The 15,186-nt window shown below is 36.4% G+C and overlaps 1 protein-coding gene across 5 annotated transcripts in view; it reads left to right on the forward strand.

Annotated features, from left to right (window-relative positions):
* TCF4 (transcription factor 4) overlaps positions 1-15,186 on the forward strand; it is a 123,961-nt gene that overhangs the window by 87,745 nt on the left and 21,030 nt on the right. The gene's annotated exons all lie outside the window — the stretch shown is intronic.

Genomic DNA, 15,186 nt, shown 5'->3' on the forward strand with positions numbered 1-15,186 from the left:
AAAAGAATATACAGAATGAGTACAAACTCTTAAGTTATTCTCTTCTGACATGTTGATTTTCCTCTTTTTAGTTTCTTAATAAAAATATTTAAAAAGTATTTCGGTCCTGAATGAACTATTATTAAGAGCCACAACATGGTTGAAGCCATTTATAGGAAACAAGTGTGCTACTTTCTAAATAGTGACAACTGACTCCATTCACTTCAATTAAACTGTAGAAATATGCTTTTGAATATCAGAACTAAATCTCTCTTTTTTCCTTCCCCTGACATCTCCCCAATAAAATTATCTTGGAGTAATTGCTTGTTTGTCCATGGCAGTTGCTGAGAATCCACAAAAGGAAATTCTAGATTGTAATTTAGCTTGGCCTCAGGTAATGTGTTAAGTACTCTTGGGATGCAAGATTTTTCGTTTGTACAAAGCTCCTTTTTCCCCTCCAATGTTTAAACAATACTGCTTTTAATGAAGAAATCTGGCTTTATTAAAAGCCAGATCTGTGACTTACAACCATTTCTGTATATCTGCTCTCAATCAAGAGAAAAAGAATTTAATTTTTGTAGCCTTGTTTGCTTTGCATATGTTAAACTGATGCAACATGCACCCAGGGCATCACTTCAGAGACAGTTTTTCCATAAATATGTAAAGTTTCTCCTTAAATACCAGATGTAGGTGAAGTTGATCTTAAAAATAATAAATTACATTGTGCTTGTTGGAAATATTTGATCTCTGGATTGCTTTCCCCTTTGTGTATCCTTCAGAGGTCAGAAGGGGGAGTAGCTAGAACATTTGGGGGTTCAGAAAGACAGAGGATGGGACAAAGGTAGAAAGCCTCAGGACCAAGAAGAAAGAGAAAATGTATCTAGCCATGTGCCTGTATTTCCCAGAATTATATTTGATTTAATTATGAAACATCTAGGCAGAGGCAGGAATGCTTATTATTTTGCTTTTGAAGACAAGTTCCCGTTCACTTCTCTGAAACATTTATAATTCAGTGAGAATATAATTGCAGATGCAAGTAGATTGGGCAGTGTCCCTTCCAAAGATGCAGTCCAATGACAACCCCTCTGCTTTTTAAAGGAGTTGTATTCTGCTGTGTTGTTTTCTTTCTTCCTGAAAACCAGTCAGCTAGTCCTCAGAAATATTGTTAGTCATTTTATGAAACTGTAACTTCTGTAAAAGCAACAGATTTGGTATTTTCCTTTATAAAAACTGGTCTGAATTTTCAAGCAAAAACATAAGAACAAAGGAAATAGTTTTTGAATATAGTCAGTCTAAAGTTAGCCTTTGACCATTTCATACATTCCACACTGAAAAGGAAGTTGAAGGAAAAAAAAATATTCCCCCCCCCAAAATTCAAGGAGGATACTGGTAATGTTTTCCACATTTTAATTTTAATACATGAAACAGGCTATAAAACTTTAGCCAGCTGCAGTAAATAAAGCAGCAGTGGGAGGTATGGACCGGAAACTTGTACAGAATGTGCTGGTGGGAGTCTCTTTCCCAACTGAACGAAACACCTTCATTTGCTGGTTTCATAGTAGAAGCAAGTCATAGCAACATGAGACCCATTCCTGGGCTTGTATTGTTTCCAACAGATCTTCCTTACACACCATCCTCAATAATTTTTTTTTCTTTTTCAAGAGTAAACAACACTGAATCCTTTTGACCCTCTTGTACGCTTTCTCTTCCCATGCAAAATAAAAAAAAAGCAAAACAAAACAAAATAGCAAGATAACTTGGAAGATGATACAAGCAATTATTTCTACAGACTTAAAGCAGGACTGGGGAGAACCAGGTCTTTGACTCTGCCATAATGTTATCTCATTTAATTATTAATATATTGTACTTAGCTTTTAATTCATAATATGTTTCACTTGGAACTCTGAAGTGGGCCGTCAGTGATTCAAGTAGGTTTTTCAATAATAAAAGAGTTTCCCAGTACAGAAGCATCATTTACAACACTACAGGTCACATCTTTGTATGTTCTCTAGATATACGTTTTCATCCTGTCATTCCCCATTTAAAATCCTTCATTAGCTCTCTTTAATCTGTAAGGTAAAAGTTACATTCTTTTCCTCTATTCAAGAGCCTCCACAACCTACCTTTCCCATACTATCTTCCATTCTTTTTGTATAAACTTTCTACCTAGCCAGACTTTCTGTTCACTGATCCCAGAATGAAACACATATATTCCTATATCTGCTACTACTGTGCCTGCTGCTTGCATTGTCCATCTCTTTTTTTCTCCTAATTCATACCATTCTTTTATGACCCATCTCCTTCACAAAGCTTCCCTAGCTAAGCAAACCCCCAGTAATATCTCTCTTCTCTGAATTCCTCTTAACCAATGTAATCTGCATCATACAACTTAGCACTCAAAGGACATTTATATATGTATACACACAAATGTGTGTCTCATTTTGAGAGGCTGCACATGATAATGAAGGAAAGAACATTAGCCATGGAACCCAGAAAATGCAGCTTTGAGTCTTACTTGCTATGTGACTAAATTAGTTTCTCTGAACCTCAGTTTTCTAATCTGTAAAATGAATATGCTAATATTTTCTCTAAATACCACCCGAGAAAGAAAGCATTTTGTAAATTCTAAAGAGCTCCATTAATGGGAACTATTATTATAAGTTCCTTTTTGATTCATGTCCTATCTCCCCAGCCTATGGCTAGCTCTTCTGCCTTCACTTCCACAACTTACAGAGATAATAAAGAAATAACAAATGGATGTTGATTGAGTCATCCTTAATTTCAGGGAGTTTTGGTGATGCCCTAGAAAGGTCTCTGTAGTCCAACACCATGTAAAGGATATCTTCCAGAATGGTATGGGCAGCATAACAAAAAGAACACTGGATTTAAAGTAAAATGTCCTAGACTGGAGCTTTTGTGTTATGTGACTCACCTTAGGAGAGTCTATAAGGAAGTAAATAATGATATGCTGCCTGTCCCATAGGATTGTTGAGAAAATCGATTGAATTAATGTATTTAAAGTGCTATATAAAGTGTAAAGCCCTAAATGAATACTGTTACCATTATTCTGTTCACTTCTTAGTGTGGTTGGTCGTCTACAATACTGTCTAAAAGTAGCACCATAATGGGATAGAGAAGGATTCCACAGAGGGTCCATTGTGGGAGGAGACAATCATTGAGAATTGTATTTTGTTTTGTATGGCTTTTCTGATGACCCTAAAACATTATGGCTGCTTTAAAAGATGGCTTTCCTTATGCTGAATAAGGTGCCCTAAACATTGGGGAGCTTGCAGTACAGAAAAGTTTAAATTATTTTTATTTTATGTATCTGTGTAGTACAGTTTTCTAGCAAACCACAAATTTCTCTTAAACATGGTGACTTTAGTAGATTGAAAAATATTTCATAGCTGACTTTGGAAAGAATACAGTTAGCAACTTTAACCAAGTAGCAATGAGTCATCTTGGTGTCTCAGTTTTCTCTCAAGTAATACTATGACAAAATCATTAAGCTACTTATTATTTGAAGGATTTAATATATTTACATGATACATAACAATTTGCTGAATACAGTACATTACAGTGAAACTTCTTTAATTCACTGTTGGTAGACCATGCAAATAAAACTTTGAAATATCAATTGAATTTACAGGATATCTTCTTTAAACTGTTAAAATACAAAACTCATACATAATAAGCAAGCCTTGTCATATGAACCCTTCTGTAATTCTAATTATTTGTCAATAGTGGTAGTAGACAATGGAAAAAAAAAGGTTGGGTTTTTTCCCTAAAAATCATACCCTCAGTTAATCACTGTCATTCCCTGGTTTATATCATTTATATGAAAGTTCATTTTTGTTTGCGGTGCAATGAGGGTTAAGTGACTTGCCCACGGTCACACGGCTAGTAAGTGTTAAGTGTCTGAAACCAGATTTGAACTCAGGTACTCCTGAATCCAGGGCCAGTGCTTTATCCACTGTGCCACCTAGCTGCCTCCTCGTTTATATCATTTAAAAGATATTTGTTGCTTTTTGCGGGCAGACCAAATAAGTAAATAACACATTCCAATCTTATGCCTTGATTTACCACTTGAATTGCCTATTATCTATAACTTGAATTAAGTAGTTCTACCAAGAAAGCTTAGTTCAACTGGGAAAGAACATGTTTTTAGATTATATATTCTAAAATTAGGCAGAAAAAAATCTGGTTTCTCCCCAAAACAAATGAGAATACAGCATTATTAATAATTCTCGGCTGTATGAAAACTGTTGTAAGGTATCCATATGCAAAATATTTCTTTGGTAGTAAATCAGAGTTAAGAGATCATCTAAACCAACTCTGTCATTTTATTAATAAGGGAAGTGCATTCTAAAGAACTGGAGTGAATCCACCAGAATCACCCAGAAAGTGAATAGCCAAGCCAAGATTCAAACCCAGGTCCTTTGAGTCCAAATCTGGTGTTCATACCGTAACATTATGCTACTTCCTGTGGGAAGACATGACCACAGATTTTTGTCAGCTGTTTGTTTTTTAGATAATCTAAGCTTTTTTTTTTTTTTTGTAGAGTTAGAAGCAACCCGAGAAATCACCTAGCTGGTGCCTTTCAGTTAATAGATGAGCAAAAAAGGGCCAAGAGAGGCAAACTTAGTTGTCTGAAGTGTCACAGAGCTAGCTAATTTTGGTATTGTGGGGAAGTTTTTAAAAAATAGCACCAACCTTGAGGTATTTTTCTTTATTGCATTTAAACATTTTTCTTTGTAATGAATATTGTGTAATGGTATAACTCTTTCTGTTAAGGGAACTTGAAGTATTTTGCATATCCATTAGCCAAGCTTTATAGCAGCTTAAGAGTCATTGAACTAATCATTATTACTGTAGTTATTGAAAGGCAAGTCAAAAGGTCACAGTGTGAATCTGTGCCAAAGGCAGGAATAAAACATAGGAATTCCAGTTCCTCATCTTTTCTTCTGGGCCACTGAGAACTTAACAATTCACAAAAAGATCAGTGGATGGAACTTAAGAATTTTCTCTTTGAAGTGGTTTTCATGCCAAGGAATTTGCAAGTTTGTTGGTGGCTCTTTTTTAGAACAAGTAGGGCCTACCTTACTATTACTTTTCCTTTGCCCAGAAGATATTTAAGTGATTACTACTGCTAGCATATAGCACCATTAGTAGCTTTCTAGTTAACAGTGCTACACTAAATGATATCATTCTTTTCACATTAGCTCTTCATGAAAGTCTTGAGGTTTAATATTTTCTTTCATTGCCCTCACCCTTCCTTCTCACCATACCCATCATGGAAAAAGTCAGAGTTTTGGTCACCAAGTCATAAAATGCAGGTGTCATCTAGGCCCTTTGAAGATGCATAGCATCTCAGCAACCCCAAGGTATGTCAGAGGTCTGTGAGAAGAACCTACGGGAACTGGCCTAGGGAACTCATTATAGACAAAAGAAGCTTTGCTAGGACACTCAAAGTACAGGTCAACAACAGAAGATCCCTAGCCAAAAAATTGAATGAGGTTTGCCCACTGTGCTGTTCTTTTAGAGTAAGGAGCCCAGTCAAGTCTGTCCCTTTCTTCCTCCCCAATATTCCAAATAAATGGAATTAACTTTAGTTGGAAGGCCCAGAAATAGCCTGTTTGTGGCCAATGGACCTTCCAATCCAACCTGATTAACCTAAAAAAGGTTCTTTGGAATGAATAAGCAAATGCCTCTCTCACTTATACAGCACTAGTTATTTTTTTCAAAACATTTGTTTGGTGTTCTGGAGATAAGAATTGTAAATAACATCTTACTCTCCAGGTTTAAACATAGCTAGAACATGATACTTTGAGTTGTTTGGTTTTTTTAATTAAAAATATGAGGGTGCACACTATATTTTACTTCTCTGTGCTTCAACGTCCAGTAAACAATGTTGTTCAGAACTTCAGCTGTCATATAGTAGAAAGAACAGGTGATATACAATTAGATGACCATGTTTGAGGTTTTGGTGTTACGTGACATTTATTAGTATATGTAGAATTAATTACTCATGGGCTGTGGGATTATATGTTAGCACATGGTTTGGAGCTGTGATAGACCTTGCCCCCTAAATCAATTCAGTTACACAAATATACAAAGATAAATGAAGTATAGCACCTGTCCTTATGAGGCTTACAGACAGTGAGGAGAATGCACCACTTTAAATAATTATACAACCAAATAGAACACGGTAAGAGCACAAGAGAAACACAAATGGGTACAAACCCTGAACAGAAGTGAGGGATTCATTTTTAGCCCAAGGAATCAGTGTAATATTCAAAAGGCACAAATATGAGGAGAAGATATTTATGGTCTCCATAGGAAGAGAAAGGCATCTAAGTGGCAGTGGATAGAGCACAGGGCCTGGAGTCAGGAAGACTCATCTTCCTGAATTCAAATTTTACTTCAGACACTCACTAGCTGGTTGACCCTGGGCAAGTCACTTCACCCTGTTTGTCTCAGTTTCCTCATCTATATAATGAGCTGGAGAAAGAAATGGCAAACCTCTCCAGTATCTTTGCCAAGAAAACCCCATATGGGGTCACAAAGGGTCAGACACAACTGAAACAACTGAATGACAACAACAATAAGACAAGGAATGAGTAAAGCAGAAAAGCATTTCTATTTATGGAACAGTCTGATATATCTAAAGCATAAACTTTCTGGTAGAAAGTCAGGTAAGAGAAACTGTAAAGAGAAGGCAACCCAGGCTGTGAAGGACCTTGAATTGAATTACATAGTTTAGAAAAGTTAATCCAAGGAACTGAAAGTCATAGAATCCTGGAATATCAGAGCTGGAGTGAACCCAAAAGATCTTGTCCAGCTTCTTTATTATATAACCTCTAAACTGGAATGAGGGCCAGAGAAGTATAGTGATTTTCCAAAAATCATACAGCTACTTAAATGGTAAAGCCATAGTGCAGACTCAAGTCTTTTGACTCTTTGTTCAGTGCTTTTGGTTTTTTTCTTGCTACATAGTCACTCATCTGCTTTTTGCTTTTCCAAGAAAATAGATTTTCTGACTGTATACATATGACAAAGACAGCACAAATATTTGTTTGGTGAACGTTGATCAACTATCTATTTATGTCCAAGGCACTCTACCACACATTGTGAACAGAGACTCAAATATGAATAAGATATTCTATATATTAAAGGATTATAAATCGCAAAGAAGATAAGATTTACACAAATAAGCACTTGTATAAAACAGAAAGTACAATATGCCATAAAATGTTTTGGAGGGAAATTTTACCCCTACTGCCAAGAATCACAAAGACTTCATAGAGAAAGTTGTGTTTTAACTGGGTCTTGAAGAATGCATAGAATTTTCAGAAGTCAGAGATAGGTAGAGTTGGGGCAAAGGAAGGAGATGACTTCTAGGCGGAGGGAAAGCATGGTAATTTTTGTTGGGCTTTTAAGGAAAAAAAAAACTTTTACACAGGAAATAAAGGATCCTGTTTTTTAATGGTAGTAAACAGATGATTTGATTATACCGATTGGAGCACATCATTCAGCACTGTATATAATTTTAAAGACTCTTCTTTCATAGCACATCAACACCATCAATTGGCCTGCATGCCTCATCTGAGAGCCCACAGGAAAAGCGAATTCTCGTGTATATTTTTTACATCTAAATTGAATTAACTCATGGAATTTTCCACCCTTAGGAATTAAAGTAGCAGCTCATGAAGTAATTCAGTTATGTCATTCATACCAAAACAGAAAATAGTGAAGCAACTTGGCACTATTTAAAAGGCAAAATTTGGCTTTTGCTGTTATATATTTGTCAAAATCTGTGGCTGTTGTGTTATTTTAGCTTTTATTGTGGCTGTAAATTTTTAAATCAAAAGTATCTTAATTACTTAGAAAACAGGAGTGTAAAATAGGACCATAATAAAGGAATGGTTTAGGCAAAGTGGCTTTATAGGAATGAAAACTTAGCTTCAACATTGCATTTTATATAACTTTAGAGTTTTACCTAATTGGTTGACATTCACAGTTGCACATAATTATAGCTTCCACCATATCCATAAATCATCTTAGAACTATAAAGTTGAGTTTAACCAAAAGATCTGTCAAATATTATTCAAAATGACACCCTTTGGAAAGTATTGTCCTGATACAATGGCCACATTCATTTTAAAGCAGTTAATTGGGCATATTGTTAAAACCATGGTGTTGGGTTTCCAAGTTTTAATTTAGCGTTTGCATTCTCCCTTCCTTCTACACATGGACGAGTCTATTGTGAAGCTGAAAGTGTGTGAAAGTTATTGGAGAATAGTAGTCTCTGGGTAATGTTTCTGTACACTGCCCAGATTTTTTCCCCCCTGTAGTCTAGATGGGAAACAGCTGGCTTTTGTTTAAAAAGCTGTTTTGTGAAATGTCTGAATCTTGAGGTGTAGAACTGAGGTCACTATTAAAGCAGGTGCTTGGGAACAAGTGAGAAAAAGAGCTGAGGCTGACATGACTCCTATAATCATACAGGAGACTTCTTCTGGGGGTGGGGCAGAATCTATAGTTTGGTCAAATTGTTTACTCTTATTTACTGAACTTCATTTTGCTGAGAAAATGAAAAAAGTTAATATCATCAAAGAATTATACATGAGATATCTAAGAAATTAGCCAATGCTCACATACATACAGCATAGTATGGAATATTACAAAATGGCTCTTACACCAACAAGACTTCAAAACCAGTGTTTGTCACCATTGTCTTCGATACTGGGATATCTTGAAAAGAAGCCTGGGCTTAGAATAATGCCTAGGCTCAGATTTTTTTTTTTTTCAGGGCAATGAGGGTTAAGTGACTTGACTTGTCCAGGGTCACACAGCTAGTTAGGGTCAAGTGTCTGAGGCCGGATTTGAATTCAGGTCCTCCTGAATCCAGGGCCAGTGCTTTATTCACTGCACCACCTAGCTGCCCCCCTTGGCTCAGATTTAACTCTACTGATTACTAGCTGTGTGGTCTTAACACGTGGTATTTAACTTCCCTGGGCCTCAAGTCTCCTCATTTGTAAAATAGGGAAATTATTTTTATAATACCTACCCCATGGGTTGTTATGAGGCTCAAGTGAGTTAGCATAAATAATAAAACTAGCCCCTTAATTGCTTCAGAACAGTGAAGCATTATATAAACATGGCCTGTTGTCCTATAGCAGATTAGACTTATTTTGTTTCCTTTTAATACACACCAAAATTGAAAGAATACTGGTTTTCATAGCCTTGAGACAGTGATTCCATCTTTAGAAATGATGATGGAACCCAAGAGAAAGGCAGAAAAGTGAACTGACATGATCAGCACCAGAATGACTTTTTAAAAGCAACATGTGGAATCACTAAAGTCTTATGCACATCAGGTATCTACCAGCCTAAAGATGAAAGGAAACACATCTCCTCCTCTTGGAGCTGTAGGTTATTAGCAGCTGTTTATCCAGTCGGGAATAGAGATTAACATTGTAATTTTTGCAGAACAAGAATCAAATTTGTTTGGGAAGTTGGCTCTTCATATCAAGTTGATATGGACTGCCAAATAAAACTTCCTTTTCCAGAGCTCATGTGTTAGAGTTGAGCAATGTTATGATTCCCTGAGAAACTCAGGATTACCAAGTCTGTCTCCATTAAATGAAATAGACAAAGTTCAGAAAAATGGGTGGAATTTTGCCATTGCAGAGTTCAGCTGTGTAGGACATAACATGAAGCAAGCTGCTCCCTGGATCTAGTATCAGCCCTTCAGCTTGACTTTAGACGTGGCATTCTTTTTTTTTTTCTTTCTTTCTCTGAACCTCATCTTTACCACTTTCAAGCCTACTTAAATGGATTTTGCATATGACCACTGCTTGCAAAATGCCTTTTCATGAGGTATTTGGAAGGCTGCTTAGTACTCTGTGGTGCTTTCTTCTGTAAAAACTGTTGAACTTTGCTATTTTTTTTTCTGATTTAATGCTACTCTTAATGTCTTTTTTTTATTAAATCCTTTCTTTGGCTTTTGATCTTATTTATAGCTGAGCCACTGGTCATATGGAAGCTATTATTGTATAGCATGGAGATGAAAGACTTCATTGCAGTTAAATGAGAGTGAATCATTTGGACCAATAATACACACATACAGTGAGATACCATTTGTGTCAAAATGCTCTGTGTTGTTCCTTTTGTAACATAGCAGTTGAGGTTTATAAGGGCTTTACACAAATCTGCTTTCCGTCAGAGCTATGCATTTTGACAATACTGAACACATGTTAACAAGCAGTACCTTACTGCTAGCTTACTACATGTAGACCATGTCTATATAGTACCAAGTACTCAGATTAAAAGCATAAACCTCATTTACATGTCAATATTCAATTTTAGGATATTTTGGAGATATCAAAATTAAGGGGCTAGGTTTATTTTTTTTCCAGTTTTCATCTAGAGTATAGAGTTCTAAAGGAAAGAAGCATTTTTCTATATTTAATGAAATTAGAAATTGCTTGGGACTTCATAAGTACAGTTTCAAGCTTAGAAAATAATGTTAGAACTGAAAGAACCTTGGATCTAGTTCAGCCAGCTCATTTTACCGATAAGGAAACAAGTCCAGAGGGGTTAAGTGATTTGCCTAAAGTCACACAACTGCTACATTACAGAGTTGGGAATGGAAATTCATTCCCGTTCCATTGCATTTTTCCTCTGTGATATTCCATGCCTTGTTTTGAAGAGTACTATGGTCATATTGTGTAAACACTCTCAATTTATAGCTGACAGAGACCTAGATCCAATCAGTTCTTAGTTCCCATACTGTTAGACCCTGGGCTAGACTCTGAATTTCACTTTTCACATCTGAAGTTGAAAACAGTATACTTGTACATCCTACCTGTCATATGGTGATTAAGAAGAAAGAAATTCTTAGAGCATTATATAAATATGAATTTTCTTCAGTTATTAGCCTTTTTATCCACCATTTATTAAAGACCTAATTAGGTACTGTCTCTGAAGAGAGAACTTGAGTGACACAATCCCTGCCTTGTCCTTATAGTTGAATCTTTTTTCCTCCCCTCTAACTTATTCCTCAAACGATTTTTTATCTAGTTTATGACCTCATTATTCAACTGAACTTGCTCTCCCCAGTTACTGGTAATATCTTAGTTGACAAATCTGATAGTCTTTTCTCAGAAAGGTGGCATAGATCTTTCTTGATCTTACTTCTACATGTAATGCTATTAACTACCATCTCCTCCTAGATATTCTCTCTTCACTGGATTTTCAGAATATTCTCTTTTCAGTCTCTCCCTGTCTTGGTGGCCTCATTAGCTCCCATTGGTTTAATTGCCATCTCTATGCAAATGACTCATATATTTATATATCCAGACTTAATTTCTCCCCTGAGGTTCAGTTCCACATTACTGTCTGTTATACATTTCAAACTAGATGTCTCAAAGACATATTCAGTGTGCCATTATCTTTCCTCCAAGCTACCCTTATTCCAGTTTCCTATTTCTGTCAAGACCAGTACCATTCTCCAAGATCTTATCTGTGTCTCCTCACTGTCTCTCACTCCATATATCCAATAAGTTGCCAAATCTTTCTTCTTCCAGTGTCTTTCCCATTCCAACTCTCTACTCACATGGCCACTACATTGTGTTAAGGCCTTTGCCACCTTTTACATTGATTATTACAAGACTTCCCAGTTATCTCCTGATCAGAAGTTGTTCACCACTCTAGACTACGCGTCATTCACAGAGTTGATTTCCCTTAAGGGCAGATTTGACTGTGTCCCTACTCCACAAACTCCAATGGCTCTTTATTACCTCTAGGATCCAAACTTGACCCTAGGATATCTTTCTAGCCTTGTTATGTATGTTATAAGACCATACCAACCTTTCCTTTGTTCTCATATGTATCACTTTATCTGCCATCTCTAATACTTGGAATACGCTCCCTCCTCACTTCTGCCTTACAGAATCCCTCTCTTCCTTCAAAGCATAGCTCAAGCACCAGCTTCTGAATCCTTTCCCTAACCCTCCCAGATGCTAGTGCTTTTCCTGTTAGTATTTATTCTCTTTGTATTTATTCTACATACACTTATCTACATATATGATTTTCCCTCCATAGAATGTAATCTCCTTGAGAAAGAATGAATGAAAGGATTTATTAAACTCTTAGTGTTCTGAATACAACAGACATAAATACAAAAGTGAGACAGACCCTATATTCAAGGGTCTTATGTCTAGGAGAACAGTGGCCAAGGAATATAATAGGGTTAAAAGAATAAAGCAGAATTTCCCCGGGCACAAGGAATGCAGAGTCCAGTGGCTTAGGTGTTCTTAGGCAAGGTCCCTGTTGGTAAGGTTGAGCAGCAGCCATGGCATCAGGCTCTCATCCTTTGTATTTCTGTCTTCATCACCCAGGACAACACCCAATACACACTAGGTACTTCGTAAATGATTGGTATTTTTGCTATTAATATTTGCAGTGGCAACTCACTCATCAGAGCCTCCAATAATTTTTTCAGCATTACAAAAATAATATTTTACATCATGTTTTCTAGTTTACAAAGTATTTTCCTGACAACTATGAATGTAAGATCTGTATTTTGTAAAATGGAAACCAAGGCTGTGAGAGACCCAAATGAGATATGGCATAGAAGAGGCTAAGCTGGGACTCCAGTCCAGTTCTTTTGATTCCAAAAGCCACGACACTCTGATGTTTTTGTACAGACTCTGCTTTACAACATGGTCTGGTCATTTGGCATCCATAGTTCAATTCTTCATATAGATGATATTACATTCTAGAAAGCATGAGTTTGAATGTCATTGCTTTAGAATGTAACAGGATGTATTTGCATCGGAGACAAATAAGGACAGTTGTGGAATCAGCCTCTCGTGTAACTTTTAGTAATTAAATAGAAACCTAGATTACAAAATTGTTTAAATTAAAACCTTTATTTGGAATGAGGACACCTTTAGATATTCCCTTCTCAGTCCTTTGATAATTTGAGTCTATGACTTTTTGCCCATTAAGCGGAACAATGTAATAATTTTAATTGTTTAAAAAATTACCTTGGTATTTAATGCCTATCATCAGAAAAGCTGCCTCCACTCTATGAACGTTGGCATGACTGCCTGTGAACAGTAAAAGCAGTGTCTCTGTGACCGTTCTCCTCCTCTTTAAAAATTCACTTTTAAACTAAATGGTATTTTTCACATTTGAGAAAATAAGTTTGCTTTCCTTTGATATGACAGAGATACTGGCAAGATAATTGAAACTGAAATCTAACACTCTGCAACTGTCATGTATAATTGATATTTCATGGGGAGATTACAATTCAGACACCAAAACTGTTTTCTTTGTCAATGGGTGTCTAATTACAGGGAAAACCCATCAACTTTTTGTTCTGTGTTTGTTGTGAAACAAAAAAAAAGGGGAAAGAAGAAAAATTAATTTCAAGTGCCAGGATTTTCTTTTCTGCCTCATATTCCTCAAGTTGAGTTTTTCTCCCTTTCTTTCTTTCTTTTTTTTTTTTAATTTCAAAGGCCTTCATCAGGAAGAGTGATTTAAGACCAAAGAGTCTACTTAGAAATATGAAAGCTCTGGATTTCTAAAGTGTCATCAAGGTGGTGCAATTTTAGAAAGATTGTGGTAGTGTAAGAGTACCTTTGGTCTAAAAACCTGTTTTGAGACAGTTATCTCAGGAGATAACATTAACAAGGATTGAATAACTGCCAAATGAAATTTAATACATTTTCACTTCTATGAAACAGACCTCTTAAATACAAGTAGAATAATTACTTTCAGAATGCTTGCTGGAAACAAAAGGAGTGAAAACAGTGAACATCTCTTTTGTTTTTATTGTTTGTTTTTAGCTTAGAATAAAGACAAAGATATTTACTAGGGTGCTTTCCTTCATCCCCATGTAAAAATGGCCTTGCCAACCACTACTTAATTGAAATGGCATATCTTTTCAATCTGTTTATGTTGTAGGAGAAGCAGCAGTGGTTGAATTCAGTTCTCATCAGACTTCTTAGCCTGGGCTCTGATAGAGTGACTTTTAGGGTTTGGTTTGGGTGTTTTTTTCCCTCCACCATAAGGAAAATGGAGAGGCTGAAGTTTGCAATGCAGTGTTTTGAAATGAAAGCTGTTGTCTCCTTTAAGAAGAAAGTTCCTCTCTCTTTTGAACAAGTGGGAGTCTTTTTAAAGGCTTTGGAGCTTCTAATCAACCTATACAATGCTATCCATATTATTTTTTGAATCTGAATATCAGCATTACCTCTAATTCACATCAAGCACTAGGCAAGTCCCATAGCTTGTTTGAGCTTTCATTTCCTTCTTTGTAAAATGAGGGGGTTAGATTAGAAACTCTATCAACATCCCCTCAACTCTGAAATGTTATGATTTTTTTTTTTTTAGTAATGAGGGTTAAGTGACTTGCGCAGGGTCACACAGCTAGTAAGTGTCAAGTATCTGAGACTGGATTTGAACTCAGGTCCTCCTGAATCCAGGGCCAGTGCTTTATCCCACTGTACCACCTAGCCGCCCCAAAATGTTATGATTTTAAAGTTCTTTCAGTGCACCATAGACCTAGAGCCTGAAAGGACCTCTGAGGCCATTTGCTTCAAATCTTCTCACGTTGCAAAAGAAGAAACTGAGGTCCAGAGAATTGAAGTGATTTTCCTAAGCTCCTATAAGCATCCAAGCTAGTATTTGAACCCAGATCCTTTGGAATGTAGAGCTTCTTTGTCACCAAACCAAGTACCTTGGGATGTGTTCTGAAAGAGTTAACGAACCTTTGTAGATGATTAAATTACTTCCAGTGAGTAATTCATGTACTCAGATAATTGAATTAGTTGTATCAGTAATCCATATACAGTCAAATGCAAAATAGGATGTCCTCTAATCTTACATATCAGATACAAAAACCTAAACAGGGATCACTGTATTTTGTTCAGTTGTTTTAGTTGCATCTGACTTTGTGACCCTTTTTTGAGGTTTTCTTAGCAAGAATACTGGAATGGCTTGTCATTTCCTCTCCAGTTCCTTTTACAGATGAGGAAACTGAGGCATCCAAGGGTTCAGTGACTTGCCCAGGGTCACACAGCTAGCAAGTATCTGAGGATAAATTTGAACTCGGTAAGATGAGTCTTCCAGACTCCAGGACCAACACTCTATACACTACAGCACCAGCTAGTTCCCCAATCACTGTATAATCCAAACAAA

Source organism: Dromiciops gliroides, chromosome 1, assembly GCF_019393635.1.
Source record: "Dromiciops gliroides isolate mDroGli1 chromosome 1, mDroGli1.pri, whole genome shotgun sequence".
NCBI lineage: Eukaryota > Metazoa > Chordata > Mammalia > Microbiotheria > Microbiotheriidae > Dromiciops > Dromiciops gliroides.